Source organism: Saccopteryx bilineata, chromosome 3 (genome assembly GCF_036850765.1).
Source record: "Saccopteryx bilineata isolate mSacBil1 chromosome 3, mSacBil1_pri_phased_curated, whole genome shotgun sequence".
Classification (NCBI taxonomy): Eukaryota; Metazoa; Chordata; class Mammalia; order Chiroptera; family Emballonuridae; genus Saccopteryx; species Saccopteryx bilineata.
The window spans coordinates 178,563,924-178,586,581 of NC_089492.1; the positions used below are offsets into that span (position 1 = coordinate 178,563,924).

Sequence of the window (22,658 nt, forward strand, 5' to 3'; positions counted from 1 at the left end):
AGCTTTGCTTTTTGCAAGCAATCTCTTGCATTGCAAAGAGATCTCCCAAGCCCATCCTTTTTCTTTAAGCCTATTTTCTTAATTCTGTGCCATTCCCACTCAGGACCTGGAATTACTAGCTGCACTGGTTCATGGCAAGTGGCGCTTGAATAGGGAGCTGTGGAAGGGAAAACTAAACTAAAGGCAGCTGACAGAACTCCCCAGGTGCACACAGTAGGTAATTTATTATTATTTTTTTACAGAGACAGAGAGACAGTCAGAGAGAGGAATAGATAGGGACAGACAGACAGGAACGAAGAGAGATGAGAAGCATCAATTATCAGTTTTTTGTTGTGACACCTTAGTTGTTCATTGATTGCTTTCTCATATTTGCCTTGACCATGGGCCTTCAGCAGACCGAGCCGAGTAACCCTTGCTCTAGCCAGCGACCTTGGGTCCAAGCTGGTGAGCTTTTTTTGCTCAAACCAGATAAGCCCGTGCTCAAGCTGGCGACCTTGGGGTCTCAAACCTGGGTCCTCCGCATCCCAATCCAACGCTCTATCCACTGCGCCACCTCCTGGTCTGGCGGTAAAACTTTTGAGTAGAGTTTTGGGGGAGAGTATAGTCGGGAGTAATAAATTATGGGACAGTTAGGATCAAGAGTGGGGACCTTTTTCTTTTTGTAAAAATGTTTTTATTTGAGGAGAAGTTATTTTATCAGAGTGAGCTAGAAACAGAGGAATGTAAATATGAGAAGACCTTGCAGTCTGAGGATGACTCAGGAGATAATAAGGGTGTTGCAGCTATGGCCACCCTAATCTTTGCCTCTCTGCCACCCTCTCCTCTTTCTTCTGCTTATCAGGTTGCTCCCAGGGTCTTTGTCTCAGAGCTTTGGAGATTCCCTCTCCAACAAGCTTTAGATCAGGCTTGAGATATAGGGGATTACACCAGAATATGTGCTGATATTGGGCCTTCATATATGCAAGGTCTGGTTATTGCCACAGTGTTTCAGGGGAGGCCTCCAGGACAATACTTTGATAAATGGCAGAACAAACAAAAGAAGAAAGGTCAGGGAAGTACTTCTGCCTTTGGATTTTGTTCCCAATGAGGGGGTTTAGGATATTTTGCTAGAAATTGCCCTGCTCCCCTCAGATATCAGCCTCAGCCTTTCCTTCAAAGGCAGCCAGCTCCTAAAGCTCCGGATCTCTGCCCACACTGTAGGAGAGGGAAACATTGGGTGAATGAATGTAAATCTATGTATACTGCGAAAGGGCAGGTGATTCAGGGAAATGGACAATGGAGCCTTCCCTGCCCCTGTCAACAAAGTTTGCCGCTCAACTAAAATTGAGGTAGAGAAATCTCAGCATAATCAACCTGAACTGACAGTTGTAGCAGCTATTGGAATTTGAGAATGGATAGGAGACTCAGGTGTTAGAAAAGATACAGCTTTTCCTGTTATTGTCTAATTTTCTTTAATGTTTTAGCTACAACCCTCTAAACTATTGTTTTGTTTTTTCTTATTCTTTGCCTGGAAATTTTGACGGGGGACCCGAGGTGGATCTGTCTACAAAATTTTCTTGCAGCTGCCAAGATTTTTCTCAAGAAAGTTTTGATTAGTCTGATCCATCTTTATTCCCTCTCAAAAAATGCCTTAAGATCAGGCAGGCATTTTTCTAATCTGGTTGTGCTCTGAAATACCGGATTTCTCTCTAGTTTGTCTGGTTCATCTGATTCTTGTTTCTGTTTAGTCTTTGTTTAATGTTGTTTAAAATATGTCTGTTTTTAAGGCCTGAATTAAGTTCTTGCATGCAAAAATTGGAAATACCAGCTCTAATATTGAAAAAATAAAATGGTTTCATCCCTACATTTTTTTAAATTGGAACTTGTAAGGAGCGCTCATTTAAATTTAAATAGAATAGAATGTGGATCCTAAAGACTTGCTAATTTGGTTGATCTGATGCATCTGTTATTGTTAAGCAACATTGGGTTTTATTTTTGTTTGTTTTTTTCCGCTTGAGTCATTCATGAAGCAGTCACTGTGCTGTGAAGCTTGAGGAAGTATAGATTTCCCCAATAAAGGTGTAAGTTTTGTTTGTTTGTTTGTTTGTTTACAATGGGAAGATAACAAAGGTCATACTAAATTTTTTCAGCCTTATGTGCTCTCTAGATTGCCTGTTAATTAATGGGGTAGAAATGGTTTGGAAAATATGGGAGTGATACTTAGAAAAGCATTTACTACATTTTGTCAGACTTTTGGAATTAATGTGAGGACAGATATTTCTTACAATCTTCAGGCTCAAGGCCTTAAAAAGTATGACCAGCAAATGCTTAAAGATCAATTATAAAAAATAAAAAAGGGAGAGTCATATCCTGGAACACCTGCAAATCTTTATCATGTTTTTTTACTTAAAATTTTTTTTTGAATACTGATGTACAGGGCCATTCAGCAGCCTAGAGACTCTGGAATCCTACAAGAAAAGCCTTCCCTGAAGTACGATGGAGGGACTTGCTCACAGGAATCTGGCAAGGGCCAGACCCTGTTTTTTTTTATTTTTATTTTTATGGGGCTGAGGATATGTGTATATTTTTCCTAGGTCGGCTGAGGCTCCTCGGTGGGCTCCTGAATGTTTGGTGAGACACCATGAGCCAGGATGAGAGACTCACTTCACAAAAGCAATTGTATAAGGCTTATTCCTTATACAATTGCTATGCTCACATTCCTTTCTCTGTCAAACATGATCCATTTATCAAATTATCTTAGCACACTCCAAACCTCTTTCTCCTGCAAATTCCTACCCTCCTTCATTTGATCTAGCTCAGTGGTTCTCAACCTTTCTAATGCTGTGACCCTGCAATACAGTTCCTCATGTTGCAGTGACCCCAAACCAAAAAATAATTTTGATGGCTACTTTATAACTGTAATTTTGCTACAGTTATGATTCGGAATGTAAATACCTGATATGCTTTATGTATTTTCTGATGGCTTTAGGTGACCCTGCTGGGGTCGTGACCCACAGGTTGAGAACCGCTATCTAGCTGATAACGCTGTCCTTTTTTTCTTTCTCCAATCAGCTCCAGTTATATGAAAAAAGTTTATATAGGCAGAGAAGGATCCTCAAACCCCTCAACGAGATCTCCTGAGCATGGCTTTTAAGGTCTATAATGACCGAGAGGAACAGGAAAAGGCAGACAGAGCCCAAAGAGATCAGGCAAAATACCAGCCTCTCTCTCTCTCCTTTTTGCCCACTTCTGTTACAAATTTACCTCTACCATTCAGCATAGTGAAACCCAAAGTTCTCACCACCCATGCTGCAAAACTCCAAGGAAAGGCCCCCTGAATTCATCTCTCCAGATTAAAGAAAACAGAAGTTCCATTTCCCTACATGCTGTAGATGGTCCTTCCAGTCTACCTGAATCATTGTCAGAAATCCAGTATTGACATTAAGCTTGAGACAAAAGCTTATTGTGCTAGAATTAGTGGTCATTGGGACTTGGATGCTAGCTGCAGAGTGTGGAAATGTGACAACAGTTGCAATGTCTTGCGGACTTTTTCTGAATGTGTGTGAATCCTGCTTCTTGGGACAGTTCTCAGACTAAAGTGGGATTGGGTTGCATTTATAAATAATGTGGAGTGGTGATGGTGTCAACATGGACTTGGTGAAATTACATTAACATATTAAGGACATTCAAAACTGCAAAGATTCTACTTTAGACCCTGCTGTATGAGCTAAGATTTGCTTGATAATCTAAAAGGCTTTAATCCCTTCATTGTAGTAAGACACTTGTTTTGGTATTTATTAGTATTGGCTATTTTAATTTTGTGTTTATTTAATATTTTTCCAGTCTGCCTCCAAATTGGAACATGGGAAATCAGTATGAGTATGAATCACAGCACACGAATTGAAGTTAAAAAATAGAAAAGGGGGATATGTTGGAGACTGAAAGCCAACAGGGTCTTTGCAGTTTAGATTTCTGAGGGACAGAGGTGTGAAGAACTGACAGTAAGCTGACAGTCTGCCCAACTCACCACCTCACTTGTTCTGTGAAGTTGCTAAAGGCTATTTTGCTCTAGTGCTGGATTGTTTATACTCATCCTATGCCCCCCTCCCATGTGCCTTGGAAAGACTGGAGGCAAGTTTCTTTTTATCATTAGTTTTGTGAAGGTAAGATGTTATGTATGGTGGAGGTTTTCTGCACTTGGTAGAATTCTTGGGTTGCCTTGGAAATGTGATCAGAGATTTCTTTGATTTGCTAGTGGCCTCAAGCTTTGCTTTTTGCAAGCTATCTCTTGCATTGCAAAGAGACCTCCTGAGCCCATCCTTTTTCTCTAAACCTATTTTCTTAATTCTGCACCATTCCCACTCAGGACCTGGAATTACTAGCTATGCTGGTTCGCAGTAAACAACTATCAAAAACCTCCCCTAAAATAAAAGTATAGGGCCAGATGGCTATACTAGTGAATTCTATCAAACATTCAAAGAAGACTTGGTTCCTATCCTTCTCAAAGTCTTTTAAAAACTTGAAGAAGAAGCAATACATCCAAACACATTTTATGAGGCCAACATAACCCTCATACAAAAACCTGAAAAAACAACACAAAAAAAGAAAACTACAGACCAATATCTCAATGAATTTAGTTGCAGAAATCCTAAACAAAATACTAGCAAATCGAATACAACAACACATTAAAAAAATAATTCATCATGATCAAGTGGGATTCATCTGAGAAATACAAGGATGGTTCAACATATGTAAAACGATTAACGTAATATACCATATCAACAAAACAAAGAACAAAAACCATATGATTCTGGCCCTGACCGGTTGGCTCAGCGGTAGAGCATCGGCCTGGCGTGCGGGGGACCTGGGTTCGATTCCTGGCCAGGGCACATAGGAGAAGCGCCCATTTGCTTCTCCATCCCCCCCCCCTCCTTCCTCTCTGTCTCTCTCTTCCCCTCCTGCAGCCAAGGCTCCATTGGAGCAAAGATGGCCCGGGCGCTGGGGATGGCTCCTTGGCCTCTGCCCCAGGCGCTATAGTGGTTCTGGTCGTGGCAGAGCGACGCCCCGGAGTGGCAGAGCATCGTCCCTTGTTGGGCAGAGCGTCGCCCCTGGTGAGCGTGCCAGGTGGATCCCGGTCGAGCACATGTGAGAGTCTGTCTGACTGTCTCTCCCCGTTTCCAGCTTCAGAAAAATACAAAAAAAAAACAACAAAAAAACAAACAACCATATGATTCTATCAATAGATGCAGAAAAGGCACTCGATAAAATACATCCCTTTATGTTTAAAACACTCAACAAAATGGGTATAAAAGGAAAGTACCTCAACATAATAAAGGCCATTTATGACAAACCATCAGCTCACATCATATTAAATAGCAAAAAAACTAAAAACTTTTCCTATAAAATCAGGAAAAACACAAGGTTGCCCACTCTCTCCACTCTTATTCAACATAGTGCTGGAAGTTCTAGCCAGAGCAATCAGACAAGAGAAAGAAATAAAAGGCATTCATATTGTGAAAGAAGTAAAGGTTTCACTTTTTGCAGATGATATGATCCTGTATATAGAAAATCCCAAAGATTCCACAGAAAGGCTATTAGAAACAATAAACCAATACAGTAAGGTCACAGGATAAAAAAATAATATACAGAAGTCTATTGCTTTCTTATTTTCCAACAATGAAACTTTGGAAAAAGAACTCAAAAAAATAATCCCTTTTATGGTTGCAGCAACAACAAAAATACCTAGGAAGAAACATAACAAAGAATGTAAAGAACTTAAATACTGAAAACCACAAAGCATGATGAAAGGAAATTGAAAAGACAGAATGAAATGGAAATATATTCCTTGTTCTTGGATAGGAAGAATAAATATAGTTAAAATGGCCATATTACCCAAAGCAATATACAAATTTAATGCAATTACAATCAAAATTCCAAAATCATTTTTTAAAGAAATGTAACAAAAAATCATCAAGTTTATATGGAACAATAATAAACCTGGAATAACCCAGTAATTCTAAGAAGAAAAAAGAAGCTGGAGTCATTACTATACTACAGAGACACAATAATCAAAACAGCATGGTACTGGCTGAAAAATAGACACACAGACCAGTGGAACAGAATAGAGAGCCCAGAAATAAAACTACATATATATATGATACTTTCATATCATATATGAAAACTACAATATGATATTTTCAAACAACAGCTCAGATAAGGACCTAATATACAAAATATACAAAGAACTCACAGAACTCAGCAACAAACAAGCAAACAATCCAATGAAAAAAAGGGAAGAGGACATGAACAGACACTTCTCCCAAGAAGAAATACAAATGGTCAATAGATATATGAAAGATGCTACATATATATATATATGGTCAAATCATCTTTGATAAAGGAGCCAAAAACAAACAATGAAGAAAAGAAAGCCTTTTCAATAAATGGTGCTTGGGAAAATTGGAAAGCCACATGCAAAAGAATGAAACTTGACTACAGTTTGTCTCTTTGCACAAAAATTATTTCAAAATGGATCAAAGACCTAAATATAAGACCTGAAACAATAAAGTACATAGAAGAAAACATAGGTACTAAATTCATGGACCTTGGTAGTAGAGAACATTTTATGAATTTGACCCCAAAGGCAAGGGAAGTGAAGGCAAAGATAAATGAATGGGACTACATCAGACTAAGACATTTTTGCTCAGCAAGAGAAACTGACAACAAAACAGACAGACAACCAACTAAATGGGAGATGATATTTTCAAACAACAGCTCAGATAAGGACCTAATATACAAAATATACAAAGAACTCACAGAACTCAGCAACAAACAAGCAAACAATCCAATGAAAAAAAGGGAAGAGGACATGAACAGACACTTCTCCCAAGAAGAAATACAAATGGTCAATAGATATATGAAAGATGCTCATCTTCACTATTAGAGAAATGCAAATCAAAACTACAATAAGATACCACCTCACACCTGTTAGATTAGCTATTATCATCAAGACAGCTAATAACAAGTGTTGGAGAGGCTGTGGAGAAAAAGGAACCCTCATTCACTGTTGGTGGGAATGTAAAGTAGTACAACCATTATGGAAGAAAGTATGGTCGTTCCTCAAAAAATTAAGAATAGAACTACCATATGACCCAGCAATCCCTCTACTGGATATATATCCCCAATACTTGAAAACATGGGTATGTGAAGACACATGCACCCCCATGTTCATTGCAGCATTGTTCACAGTGGCCAAGACATGGAAACAACCAAAATGCTCTTTAACAGAGGATTGGATAAAGAAGATGTGGTACATATATACTATGGAATACTACTCAGCCATAAGAAATGATGAAATAGTATCATTTATGACAACATGAATGGTGGACCTTGATAACATTATACTGAGTGAAATAAGTAAATCAGAAAAAGCTAAGAACTGTATGACTCCACACATAGGTGAAACACAAAATTGAGACTTATGGACATAGATAAAAGTGCAGTGGTTACCCAGGGGAGGGGGGAGGAGAAAAGAGAGGGGATGGGGAGGGGGAGGGGCTTACAGAGAAACAAAATATAGGGTGACAGAGGATGATTTGACTTTGGGTGATGGGTACACAGCATAATCAACTGTCCAAATGATGTGGAGATGTTTTCTCTAAGTCTATGTACTCTGGTTGACTAATATCACCCTGTTAAATTTAATTGTCTTAATAAAAAATTTAAAAAAAATTAACAATATTGACAATTAAAAACAAATTAACTTCTTGTTTAAAATAACTTCAAAGAAAATAGGTTATAAAAATAAAATAACATTCCCACTATTCTCAAAAAAGCAATGCTAATATAAAAAAATTGCACCTTAGAAATAATATTAACAATATTTTTGTAGTTATCACAAGATGAATATTCTCATTAGACTTTTTTATTTTCCATAGAAACAACATTTAGTCTGCTGCTAATAAGGTAATTTTCTAGCAGGTTGGATTAGTGAAGATGGCTGAGTTCATTAATTAGTTTCTTCCCCCAAATAGACTCATTCAACAATAGGGGTGGAGTTTGGAGCAGAGAATGGTTAACTATTGAATATATAGACATCTGCTCCAATTTCCCCTTTCACTTTCCCTATGTAGACAGATCTTTCTGAGTCAGCTGTGTGCTTTCTCTAGCTCCCTGGAACTCTGGGCATAATCAACAAACTCTAAACCAGTGGTGGGACTCAGCTGGGTTGCTGAATCTCAGCTGAATTAGGTTTTCGGCAGAACCAAAACCTAATTTTTTGTTGAGGTCAGTTTACTGGTTGTTAAAATGGCACTTGTAATCAGGGTTGTGTGTAAGGTGGGGACCTGGGCACCTGCCCAATGTGGAAACCACAAATTTACATTCCTTACTTTTTTTCACATTCATCTGCACAACAGCATATCCTAAGCACCCATAGTAACGTTCATTCTGTCCATAGGTGAAAAAATATTGCAAGTAAGGACACCAATCAAGAAGCAATATGGAGGCCCTGGCCGGTTGGCTCAGCGGTAGAGCATCGGCTTGGCGTGCGGGGGACCCGGGTTTGATTCCCAGCCAGGGCACATAGGAGAAGCGCCCATTTGCTTCTCCACCCCCCCCCCCCTTCCTCTCTGTCTCTTTCTTCCCCTCCCGCAGCGGAGGCTCCATTGGAGCAAAGATGGTCCGGGCGCTGGGGATGGCTCCTTGGCCTCTGCCCCAGGCGCTAGAGTGGCTCTGGTCACAGCAGAGCGACGCCCTGGAGGGGTAGAGCATCGCCCCCTGGTGGGCGTGCCGGGTGGATCCCGGTCGGGCACATGCGGGAGTCTGTCTGACTGCTCTCCCCGTTTCCAGCTTCAGAAAAATACAAAAAAAAAAAAGGAAGCAATATGGAAATATCTTAACAGTTTTATTGGTTTTTTTCCCCCAGGTATTATTTAATATTTTTCATTAGTATTTTAAAACTCTTATAACATAAACTACTTTTGTGTACCTTTTTTATTGTTCTTATTTAAGTATTAAGTACATGAAATAATAAACTACCTTCAATATATCATTTTTTTATACTTAAAATGGTCATTAGGGCAGAGAACCGGTTGTTAAATTATTTGAATGCCACCACTGCTCTAAACCACATTCACTTTTAACCTCACCAGTCTGCATTTCAAAGGATTTTCATTTCACCTTTGAGATGATCTAACCCGTCTGCTTCTTGCTTCTGGATAGTTTCATGAGTTCCCTCAACCAGACAACATCCTATTTAGAAGCAATTTTAGTGAATCTGCTGAGTTCTGATAACATGAAAGGGAGAATTTGGCTCACTCAGGAAGTTCAAAACATTGTGAAAGAAAAAGCCAAACGTAGGGATTTTCAGTAATGACAAATAATTGAGAGTTTTTGCTGAGTTTGTCCATCACACATGTGCAGGGTGCAGAGAGCCTCAGTGACTTCTATGGGTAAACACGCACATCTATCTGCCTGTAAGCATGTGTGTGCAGAGAGGAAAGGGACAGTTTTGGTAAGAGTCAAGGCTGTACATTTTGTTTGAACTCTATCCATTATCACTTAGGCAACTGGGGTTCTTGGACAGATAGGTTGTTGGACTACCTTGTTCTGTGGTCCTGTGGGAGAGAGTAGGAGAATGAATTTCAGTTATCACTTTAAAATAAGCCTTGGGACAAGCAAATACCAGGTAAACATGACTTACTCTAGGCTAATCTCCTTGGGAGAGAGCTGGTTCCCTGAGAAAGCTGAATTTCTGAATACTTATCAAAGCTTTCATGGTTTCATCAGGAAAGCTATGGGCTGCAAAATGTGTAGATGATAAAATTAACAGGTGCACCAGGGGAAGGGCACAGGCAAGGCTTGAAGAGATGCACAAGGCATCCAGCCAGGGTGTCTGTGCTGAAGGCATTTCCAGATTTTCTGAGACTAAGTCGGCTCTCTTCATGAGACCCAGACATCGAAGGGAAGGGGCTTCTTCTCTGATGGGCATCTGCTCATCGGTTGCAATTTGTGGGCTCTGGGAAGGTCACTGTCAGTGCCATTCTCACATTCATTCAAAATTAGTCTGGCAATGCTCTATGTTTCATTGTTAGAGGTTATATTTTTAGATCTTATTCTGTAGGGGCCTCCAATCTATCCTAACAGAGAAGTCCCATGAGTTGCAGCCACTGAAAAGATAAAGAGGGACCTGATAGATGAAAGCAAGACAGGAAAATGGGCTGACAAAAAGAGGTGATAGGATGCCAAAGACAAATTTCACCTGTTTCACAATTTTGCTTCAAATAAGACTGAATATACCTAATATTGTAGACATAAATATAAGCACTGACTAAAGTCAGATCATGAATGAGTGTTGGATTTTGTCAAATGCTTTTCTGCATCCTTTGGTATGATCATGTGATTTTTCTTTTTTAGTCTGCTGGTGTGATTGATTACATTTGACTTTTGAATACTGAACCAACCTTGCGTACCTGGGATAAATTCCACTTAGTTATGTTGTAAATTCTTTCTATACATTTTTGGATTTGACTTGCTAAAATTTTGTTGAGGATTTTTGCATATATGTTCATGAGATATATTGGTTTGTAGTTTTCTTATAATGTCTTCATCTAATTTTGGTATTAGCATAACGCTTGTCTCACACAACGACTTAGGAAGTATTCCCTCTGCTTCTATACTCTGAAAGAGATTGTACAGAACTGGTATAATTTCTTCTATAAATGTTTGGTAGAATTAGCCAGTAAACCCATCTGGGCCTGTTGCTTTCTACTTGTGGAAGGTTATTAATTATTGATTTAATTTCTTTATTTGATATAGGCCTATTCAGATAGTCTATTTCTTTTTCTGTGAGTTTTGACAGATAGGTCTTTTCAAGAAATCAGTTCATTTCATCTAGGTTATCAAATTTGTGGGCATGGAGTTGTTCATAGTATTCCTTTAGTAACCTTTTAGTTACCATGGGATCTGTAGTAATGTCCCCTCTTTAATTTTTGATATTAGTAATTTGTGTCCTTTCTTGCTTTTCCTTATTTAGCCTGAGTAGAGGCTTATCAATTTTACTGATCACTATGAAGAACCAGCTTTATTTCACTGACTTTCTGCTTTTAATATTGATTTTCTGCTTTTAATTTTATTACCTTCTGTTCTAATTATTATTATTTTCTTTCTTCTAATATTTTTTCTTCTATATTTTCTTTTCTTCCTAAGGTGGATGCTTAGATCACCAATTTTATATCTTTCTTCTTTCTAATACACCGCTCACAAAAATTAGAAAATCAGGGAACGTGCAGATACTCCAGTACTTTCAGCATTTTGTATAGTGCATTTTTACCAATGAAATAAAAGTTGGTTTTGCATTTCATTTGCATAATTGAACAACTTTCTTTGATATGTCATTTGCTTTTCTGATGTTCTTATTTAGTAAAAAAATCAAATGCTTCTTTTTAATCACTTCATATTCATTTTGAAATATCCCCTAATTTCTGTGAGTAATATATATTCATTGGATAGTATAAATTTTACTCTTAGCACTGTTTTCAGTTTTCACAACATCTTCAAATTTTTTATCTTAAGTTTTCATTTTCATTTAGTTCAAAATATTTTTTAACTGTGGTATAATTTATATAGCATTGTATTGGTTTCAGGTGTACAATATAATGATTTGATACGTGTATATATTGTGAAATGATCACCATAATACATTTAATTAATATCCAAGTCAAAACATTTTTAAGTTTCTTCTTTGTCCCAACTGTCATTTAGAAGTGTGTTGTTTAATCTCCACATATCTGGGCATTTTCCATTTACCTTTCTGTTATTGATCTCTAGTTTAATTTCATTGTAGTTTGAGAGCAGACGTTATATGAATCTATTCTTTATAATTTTTTTTAAAATTTTGACAGAGATGAGAGAGTCAGAGAGAGGGACTGATAGGGATAGACAGACAGGAAGGGAAAGAGATGAGAAGCATCAATTCTTCATTGCGGCATCTTAGTCATTCATTGATTGCTTTCTCATATGTGCCTTGACTGGGGGGCTACAGCAGAGTGAGTCACCCCTTGCTCAAGCCAGGGACCATGGGGTCATATCTATTATCCCATGCTCAAGCCAGTGACCCCGTGCTCAAGCTAGTGAGCCTGAGCTCAAGCTGAATGAGCCTGTGCTCAAGTCTACGAGCTTGGGGTTTCAAACCTGGGTCCTCCACGTCCCAGTCCAACACTCTATCTACTGCATCACCACCTGGTCAGGCTTTATTTTTTTAAAAAATTTTAAGGTGTATTTTATGACCCAGAATGTGATCTATCTTGATGAGTTTGAGAAAAACGTGTATAATGTTATTGTTGGATAGTCTATAAGTGTCCATTGTATCCAGTTGATTGATGGTATTGTTGAGTTCAACTATATCTTTACCTCCTTCCTCCCTGATGGATTTATACATTTCTGAGAGTGGAGTGTTAAGGTTTCCAAATATGATAATGGCTTCATCTGTTTCTCCTTGCAATCCTATCAGTTTGATGCTCTGTTGCTAGGTGCATACTCTTTAAGAATTGTGATGCTTTCTCGGAGAAATGATCCTTTTATCATTATGCAATGCCCTGATAACATTTCTTACTAGAAAGTCTGCATTGTTTGAAATTAATATAGCCATACCTGTTTTCTTTTGATTAGTGTCAGCATGGCATATTTTTGCATCTATTTACTTTAAATCTATATGTGCCTTAATATTTAAAATGGGTTTCTTATAGACAAACATATAGTTGGGTTGTGTTTTTTGATCCACTCTGACAATCTGTCTTTTAATTGGTACATTTAGACCATTGATATTCAAAGTGATTATTGATATAGCTGGATTAGTATCTACCATATTCATTACTTGTTTTTTTATGTGTTGCCTTTGTTATTTGTTTCCATTTTTTCCTTCTACTCTTTTACTGCCTTTTGTGGTTTTAATTGATCATCTCATATGATTCCATTTTCTCTCCTTTCTTAGCATACACTTATACTCTTTTTTTTATACCTTAGGATGGACAGGATGGCAACAGTGGGCTGGACTTGTGTATTTCCCTTCCTCCTGTGGACAATTAGAGACAGAGAAGTTGATTATTTCCCTTCTTCAGTCCAATTGGGCTTTGATATTATCCTACCAGGTTATGCTCTGGTTAACTAGTTTCCCTGAGGGCAGACCATGTCTAGAACAGAGGGCTCTGGCTTATTTCAAAATGCTTCCTTTTCTCCATTCCCACTTTAAGCCCAAGAGGGTTTATTTCTAGTATTTACTGTGTAAACATAATCAAGCTGCTGAGGTAAATCTCACAATATTGTGAGGGCTCCCAAAGACTGGATCCCTCTGGAGTCTTTAACTCTTAGGCTTGTCTGCACTGAGCTTATAGAAACCTGTCTGTCACAGGCCCAGTATCCCTATCCCCGCACTGGCTCCTGAAGCAGTTTCCCTCATGCATCTTTCCTTCAGTAGGCTGCAATTCCAGTATTAGCCTGTCCCTCAGATCTTAGGGATAGTAATCTGCGCTGTGTCCTCCCTTCACTTATGGATCCAAGAAGAGTTATTGGTATTTTAGTCTGTTCAACTTTTTACTTGTTAGGATGGAGTGGTGACTTCCAAGTTCCTGACACGTGGAACCAGAAACTGGAAGACCCTCATCTACTTTTTAAAAACTTTTTATTAAAAAAAAAACTTTTTAATTATTGAATTTGTTGGGGCAACACTGGTTAATACTATTATATAGGTTTCAGGTGTATAATTCTAGAATACATCATCTGTATATTGTCCACTGTTGGGCAGATAAAATATATTATGCTCACTTTGTTAAAGATGACGTTGCCCATGTGAGGCCATCGCCCAGGTGATATTAATGTGTGTTGAGAATCCTTGTAGCCTGGGGCTTGGTTTTGGGATTAAGCCTTTCCCACCCTTTTTGATGTAGGGCAGTACAATCCTATCATGCCTCAGAAAGTGACTTTGTATTAGAGACTTCCCTATTTTGTATATTGGATTAAGAGTTTGGATTTCTACACTATAAAATGGGGACGGAGCGAGAGCTTGGGCTCTTGGTTCCTGAGGTTATCATTAGAGGAGAGAGCAGAGCAGAGAGCAGAAGGAGGCCACGTGGAGTAGGCCAGGAGAAGCAGCCAAGATGGCGGAGTGTTGAGTGAAAGGCCAGTTTGTGCAGTTTGACGCTGGAGAAGGAAGGAGATGGGGAACTGAGGAGAATAAGGCTGGTGAGCTAGAAACCTTTGATTCTAGGAAACTCGGATAAGTCAGTGGCTTTGTGAGCACTGAATGTGAGTGGGTTCTGGAGCCCAGTGTGTAGTTTTCTACTTGCCCGCCGGGTGCAAGCTAGGATTAAAGACTATGGCCCACCAGTTTGTGGCTCCGTTGTTTCTTTACCGACTGTCCGAATCCAATGCGAACCTGCATAGGCCAGGCTGCTCTGATGGTGGCCCTGGCGCTGGCTTCTGGCTTTACATCCACTTTTTTGTAAAGGAGAAAAATATTATTTCATTTTAATTTTCAGACAATATTTTGAAACTTCCATCTTAGTATCATGCTCTTCGGGACAGCATCTCCCTGCTACAAGCTTTTGACAAAAGTCTGTGGACTTGTAAGGTGCGGGGTAGGGTGTGTGTCAGGAACACCTTTGTGGGAGGGGTTCAGGGGCATTTATCTGGTGGAAAGGATGGTGGGGTTGGTTCACTTAGGGGCTCTCTGATTAACACTATTTTTTACCTAAAATGTTCCTCTTGGTTAAAAAAGGCAAAGTTCTCAAAGATGCTTTTATCTTCACTAAATGAGATTTTTTGTGTGTGTGTGTTTATCATGGTTATTTTGACTTTACTTTTCTCGGGATGCTTGGAGACACTTATAAAGATTAGTTGGGTGGTAAGACTAAAACAACAGCCAAACTGCCTCTTTATGCCATCACAGCCAAGAATAAAATGGACAAGTATGTAATGCTTCTTTCTTATGACTTCTTTAGTTCCCACAGACTTTTGCCAACTTGGCATTAGATAAGTTTGGGAATGGGTTCCTCCTCATCCCAATGTGCCAATAGGAAAGGTCACAAGAAGCCAGAGTTATCATTAGCAAAGAAACTGGTACATGTGCTGTGCTAAAAGTTGTTCTGGGGGAAATGTCTGTTTTGTTAGCAATATAGTATGTCTAAAGCTAAAAGTTCATAAATGAGAAATCAGGTTGACTGGTATTTGTTATTGAGCTTGGAATCGCCACAGTCACATAGGAGAGAAGGGCCACCTTTGCTTGAATTATAATTAGCTCCATCATTTCGTGAGTATCTTAATATCATACCTGTACCCACCCAGTGCTTGACATGTGCCACTTGTCTGATATATATGGCCGGCACATATTATGGTGTTGATTTTATCTTATCAAGGAGAAAATATGATTTTGAAAAATGTCCTTATGAAATAAGTAAACCATGATATCAGTGACAGTTATTTCAGAGTAGTAGGATTATATAAATGGTTTTTGTTCTCTTCTTCAAATGTATTGTGCAATTTTCCACATAAAACATTTAAATTTTATTATTAGAAAAAGTTATTTAAAAGATATAACTGAGTGAATAGAAGTTTATTAATTTTACAAACAAAAAGTATTTTCTATGTGTGGCTATGTGTCTAGGTGCTCCTAGGTATAAATTAGGGGAAACAAGTCATGAACACAATGAGTGATTAGTGAGGTGAGTGATAAGAGATAAGGTGCTAACTGTATGGGACAGACAAAAAACATCCAATCTTGAAAACAATGGATGGCTGATAACCATGATTGAAAAGTTAAGTTTTCCCATTTGACTGGCTTGACAAAACACAGGAAGCATTCTCAAAAAAAGGGGAATGTATTCTTTTTTGATAAAAAGAATTCCTTCTTTCTAGAACCCAGGAAGCACAATACTTGTGCTTGTCATGTCTAACCAGAATTTCCCTTACCATGGTTCCCTAATGTTCAAGGAAACAGGGTTCCTGAAAGCCTGTGATTCAGCTACAGCTGCCATTTTAAAGTATCCACTGTATGCACAATTTAGAGTCTAAACTTATAGTCTCACTAGGGAAAGGAAGCAGTAATATCACACTCCACTTACCTAAAAATATGTTGGCAATGCTCCATTAAATTATAAAGACAAGTTAATTTAAAGACTCTGGCCTGCTCAAATACCGACCAAATCCCAGTCAATTTTAGTCTCTGCCTTAGCCAAAACATATATCAAAAGGGCAATAATTTTTTATTAGTTTTAATTATTAATTTTAATTGTTATAAATTAGTATATTTATTGCCTTTACAGTTGACTCCCCCCCCCCCCCCCCCAATGATACCACTCTCACTGGCAGAGAAAGGAGGCATGTTTATTGAATAAAGCTAAATAGTTTTGCAGTCTGGACAGGAAAGATGAGTAGGTAGATTGAAAATGTCAATGATTTGACTACTAGGCACATTTTATATATATAAAAAATCTTTCAGAACTGATAATAAAAGAGGTTTATTCTTCATTAATAAGACTGTTGCCTTGGCAACTTGCAGCTCACATAAGTATTTACAGCAGCCATGCTGCACAGTTCGACATGAAAGAACAGCTCTGATGTGTCCTTTCTACATTCTAGCCTGAAATCTTCCATTATGTATTTCAGCTGCATCACTGGTCACTGTTAAAGTGATCTACACCCAACGAACTCCATTTAAAACATGTCATATCTAATCCCAAAGAGGTAACTTAAACAAATTTCTTGGAAAGTTGAATTGATAAAATGTTTTTTGTTTTTTTTTTTTTTAAAAAAAGGATGACTTAGCCCTGGCCCGTTGGCTCAGTGGTAGAGCGTCGGCCTGCTGTGCAGGAGTCCCGGGTTTGATTCCTGGCCAGGGCACACAGGAGAAGTGCCCATCTGCTTCTCCACTCCTCCCCCTCTCCTTCCTCTCTGTTTCTCTCTTCCCCTCCCGTAGCCAGGGCTCCATTGGAGCAAAGTTGGCCCGGGTGCTGAGGATGGCTCTGTGGCCTCTGCCTCAGGTGCTAGAATGGCTCTGGTTGCAACAGAGCAACGCCCCAGATGGGCAGAGCATCGCCCCCTGGTGGGCATGCTGGGTGGATCCTGGTCGGGTGCATGCGGGAGTCTGTCTGACTACCTCCCCGTTTCCAACTTCAGAAAAATACAAAAAAAAAAAAAAAAAAAAAAAGATGACTCATACAAAGAACTACAAAAGAACCACAGCTTTACTTTTATTTTCCTGCTCATCCAGCAGAGAGCAACGTGTTTTTAAACAAGCAATGCCATGAATATTAATGTGCATTCAAATTATACATTTTTGCCCTAAAGTTCTTACTTTCTTTGTTTGTAATTATCACCAAATAGCCTAAAGTACTTTTAGACACTGTGAGAGTATGAATTAGTATAATGTGTGTGTGTGGGAGGGAGGGCAGGGGGACAATAAATATTAGGGAATGCTTGCCACTGACCTGGCACTTTTCTAATTCTAGGAATTTGCCTTGAGAAAGTAATTGTACAATATAATATTTTAGAAGAATTGCACTGCAATTTTATTTTCTTTTTTTTTTTTTGTATTTTTCTGAAGTTGGAAACGGGGGGGCGGGGGGCAGTCAGACAGACTCCCGCATGCACCCGACCGGGATCCACCCAGCATGCCCACCAGGGGGCGATGCTCTGCCCATCTGGGGCGTTGCTCTGTTGCAACCAGAGCCATTCTAGCGCCTGAGGCAGAGGCTATAGAGCCATCCTCAGCTCCCAGGCCAACTTTGCTACAATGGAGCCTTGGCTGCAGGAGGGGAAGAGAGAAACAGAGAGGAAGGAGAGGGGGAGGGGTAGAGAAGCAGATGGGCACTTCTCCTGTGTGACCTGGCCAGGAATTGAACCCGGGACTCCTGCACACCAGGCCAACATGCTAACACTGAGCCAACTGGCCAGGGCCTGCAATTTCATTTCTAATAGGGGAAAAATTGAAAATGTCAAATGTCACTAATTTTTTTTAAGTTTATTGATTTTAGAGAGGAGAAAGAGAGAGAAAGACAGTGGGAAGGAGCAGGAAACATCAGCTTGCAGTTCCTTCTTGTATGTCCCTTGACCAGGCAAGCCCAGGGTTTCTTTTCTTTTCTTTTTTTTTTTTAATTTATTTTTTAATTTTTTTATAGAGACAGAGAGAGAGTCAGAGTGAGGGATCGACAGGGACAGACAGACAGGAATGAAGAGATGAGAAGCATCAATCATTAGTTTTTTGTTGCACATTGCAACACCTTAGTGTGCTTGAGCCAGTGACCTTGGGTCCAAGCTGGTGAATTTTTGCTCAAACCAGATGAACCCACGCTCAAACTGGCAACCTCGGGGTCTCGAACCTGGGTCTTCCGCATCCCAGTCCGATGCTCTATCCACTGAGCCACCACCTGGTCAGGCAAGCCCAGGGTTTCAAACCAGTGATGTTAGTATTCCAGGTCAAGGCTTTAGCCACTGCGCCACCACAGGTCAGGTAAATGTCATTAATTTTTTTTTTAAGTGAGAGAAGAGAAGACAGAGAAACAGACTTCCACATGCACCCTGACTGGGATCCACTCAGCAAGACCCCTAGGGGCTAATGCTCTGCCCATCTGGGGCCATTGCTCAGCAACAGAGATATTTTTACTACCCAAGGCAGAGGCTCCACTAGACATTCTCAGTGCCCAGGGCCAACTTGTCTGAACTAGTCAAGCCATGGCTGTGGGAGAAGAAGAGAAAGAGAAAGAGAGAGAGAGAGAGAGAGAGAGAGAGAGAAGGGGAGAAGGACGGGAGAAGCACATGGTCACTTCTCCTATGTGCCCTGCTGAGAATCAAACCCAGGACATACACATGCCAAGTGGAGGCTCTACCACTGAGCCAACCGGCCAGGGCCAAATGACACTAATTTTTAAAATGATTATAAAGAATATTAGATGCGCATCCTGTGAAGAAGGTGAGGCTGGGGAAGAGCCCTGGTGTGTTCCTTCTTAGGGTCACACCCTAGGGCCTCACTTGTTTCTCTCTAGTCTGGGCCCTACATTCATGTATTAATACATGCATTATCTCCCCTGTATGCAATGTTGATTGTACATCAATTATTTATATATCAATTATGCTATAACCATATAATGAAATACTGTGCAGTCATTAAAAATAATAAAGTAGACTTCAACTTATTGACATGAAAAGATGCTCAGAATATATGGTCTAAGTTAAACAAGTAAAGTACAAAAACTGTGTGGAAAGGTTTTCAAAATCTGTAGTAATAAAACCAACCACTATAATTTAAAAAACCCAATATAAATTTTTTAAAATAATTAACCATTGCAATTTATATTGTAAAAGATCAAATATTTGAAAGAATAAAAACAGTGAATATTTCTCAAGGCATAAGAATAAGAAAAAAAAAAACACTATTGGATAAGTCCATTGTTTTTTCTGGCAGGTATAAATACAGTGTGTCCATAAAGTCATGGTGCACTTTTTACCAATCACAGGAAAGCAACAAAAGACGATAGAAATGTGAAATTTGCACCAAATAAAAGGAAAACCCTCCCAGTTTCTGTAGGATGATGTGGCAGCATGTACGTATGCTCAGATGATGACGTAACACCGTGTATACAGTGGAGCAGCCCCACAGCCATGCCAGTCGAGATGTGGACGGTGCAGAGTAAAATTCAGTGTGTTCTGTGGCTCACTAAATTCGAATCTGTGTACAAAGTGCAATGTGAATATCAGCGCGTTTATAATGAAGCACCACCACATAGGAATAACATTACTCGGTGGGATAAGCAGTTGAAGGAAACTGGCAGTTTGGTGGAGAAACCCCGTTCTGGTAGGCCATCTGTCAGTGATGAGTCTGTAGAGGCTATACAGGATAGCTACCTAAGGAGACCTAAAAAATCTGTGTGTGAGCCCACATCGAACTGCACTGAATAGGTATGAAACTGGGAGAGTTTTCCTTTTATTTGTTGCAGATTTCACATTTCTATCATCTTTTGTTGCTTTCCTGTGACTGGTCAAAAGTGCACCATGACTTTACGGACACACTGTATTGTTACAAGTTTGTATTCTGAACAAAACCATCCTCCTAAAGTAACTTCATTTACAAACTCAATCATTATTGTAGCTACAAGACATTTGGCAGATTGGCCCCTCTTCAAATCTCTAACTTGTTTTTCTGACACTTAAGATCTCAAGCATTTTATTAACATGCTTAAACAAAATCTTTTGATTTAGGAAGCTACAATTGCTTCATGGTTGATGAGTCTTGGTTCTACACAAGGAAAGGATACTTGACTGTTCTAAGACCACTCTTAAATACTAGAGACAACATGAATTCCTATTCTACAATGCACTGTGACATTAAGCATTGTTCTTCCACTTGTGTTATTGAAGCCATTCTCTTATTTAACTGTCATGTACATATGTATATATGACTTTTGTCTCCAAGTAGGTAATGCATTCTTTTTTTTTTTATTATCCATTTCAGAGAAGAGAGAAAGTGAGAGAGAGAGAGAGAGAGAGAGAGAGAAGGTAGGGAGGAGCAGGAGGCATCAACTCCCATATGTGCCTTGACCACGTAAGCCCAGGGTTTCAAACTGGCGACCTCAGCATTCTAGGTCAAGGCTTTATCCACTGCGCCACCACAGGTCAGGCCGGTAATGCATTCTTGAGGACTAGACCAGTGGGTGCTTACACAAAAGGCCTTTATCACAACAGAAGCTCAGTAACTACTGCTTAGTAATGAATGACTTAAATATTTGGGAAGCAGTATGGCATAGCAAAGAAACTTCTAGCTTCAGATCTTCAGCTAGGCTTGAGATAGACTCTAACTCTACCCCTTACTAACTGTATGGCCATAAGCAAGTTACCCAATCATTCTGAGTCTTGACTTCTTGATCGTGAATATTACCTACCTTATGGGATCTCCTAATAGTCAAGTGAAGCAATATTTTCCAATAGCTGCAAAGTGTCTGACACAAACAGGCCCTCAATAAATGCTAGTTTTCTTTCCCTTTCTTTACAATTGCCCCTCTTTCTAATATGGAGAATGAAAATAAGGCAGGGGAATAAAGTTAATCTCTAGTGATGTTAAAATTCAGCTATGAATCAGATTGTTCATTCAACAATCATAGCTACCCTTAATCCATCTACACTGAGAGCTTACTATGAACACTCAACCCATGACCAGTCCCTGCTCAAACAGTGGTCCCCATGAATTCCCAGGCAGCTTGGGATCCCTGGCCCCTAGGGTACCCTACAGCCATGCTGCCTGGGATGACACCACCAGGTGCTCACATTTTCTCACTTGTCTTTTGTGGCTCCGTGAACAACCAGGCAATACCTTGATTCCAAGATTTTTTCTTAAAGTACCAAATATTCCTTTCCTTTTCATCTAGTGATACCAGCCAACACATGTTTGTTGTAAAAAGTTAAAAAGATATGTATGTTCAGGAGGTAAAAGCTTTTTAGTAAGTCCTCCCACTAAAAATTACCATTGTCAGCAATTCACCGAATACTGTTCCAGACTTTATTTCTAATAAGGTGAATGTTTCTTAAGTATAAAACTGATCTCTTTGCTCTCTCTCAATTCCTGGTCAGTTATCCTCAGAAAATCTGTTTTCCTGCTTTTTTGTGTCCCACTGTGAATTCCAACATTATCCTCATACTCAAAGGATTGTGATATATACTCATACAAGCAAAAAGAAAACTTCATGTTTGGTAGCAAATGTGAAAAGGAATAAGGCCCCACTACATCAGCTAAAAGTATAAATAATTGCAGAGAAGTCCCCATGTATTTCTTTGTCTTTCTCTAATTAAACTCACACTCCCCCCATTACCAGCACTCTCAATGGATGTCTATTTTTCATTTAATGTTATTGTTTTCCTGGTTCATTTAACTAAAAGCACAGTGAAAGAATTTCTTTCTAACATTTTGCGTGACATAACTGCTGCTTTTAAAAACCTTTGGGGAAGGTTTTTATTTTTAATTTCTCATCCATCACAGTCTAGCACTTTTGTAAACTAAATAAAAGAGCCTCACTAGAAACATGAAATAAAAACCAGGCCCACAGAGCTCAAGTCCCAGTTTTTTTGTTTGTTTTTTTTTTTTACAGTGACAGAGAGAGAGAGAGTCAGAAAGAGTGATAGAGAGAGAGACAGACAGGAACAAAGAGAGATGAGAAGCATCAATCATTAGTTTTTGGTTGGGACACCTTAGTTGTTCATTGATTGCTTTCTCTTATGTGCCTTGACCGTCGGGCTACAGCAAAGCGAGTGACCCCTTGCTCGAGCCAGCGACCTTGGGTCCAAGCTGGTGAGCTTTGCTTAAACCAGATGAGCCCGCGCTCAAGCTGGCGACCTCGAGATCTCGAACCTGGGTCCTCCGCATCCCAGACTGACGCTCTATCCACTGTGCCACCACTCGGTCAGGCCCAGTTTTTGAATTACTAGATTTAACGGACTTAAAATTACTCTGCTGGATATTATAAAAGTTTTCAAAGTCTTATTCACAGGTTCTGTACTTATCTCATGGCCGACTGTTAGCAGAAGTCTGAGGACAGCGGTGGTCTATGTACTACATATGGAGTAATACATTTCTGTATAAGAACCGAACCACTCATTGCTTATGTTGGGTCTTTGAGCAAATGTCTTCTAAGTTTCTAAGA

At 39.3% G+C, this 22,658-nt stretch overlaps 1 protein-coding gene and 1 non-coding gene across 2 annotated transcripts in view; one reads left to right on the top strand and one right to left on the bottom strand.

Moving 5' to 3' along the window:
• Positions 1–22,658, bottom strand: part of CAP2 (cyclase associated actin cytoskeleton regulatory protein 2) — a 191,314-nt gene that overhangs the window by 133,044 nt on the left and 35,612 nt on the right. The gene's annotated exons all lie outside the window — the stretch shown is intronic.
• TRNAS-GCU (transfer RNA serine (anticodon GCU)) lies at positions 16,797–16,872 on the top strand. The gene has a single exon. It is a non-coding gene; the product is annotated as a tRNA-Ser (tRNA).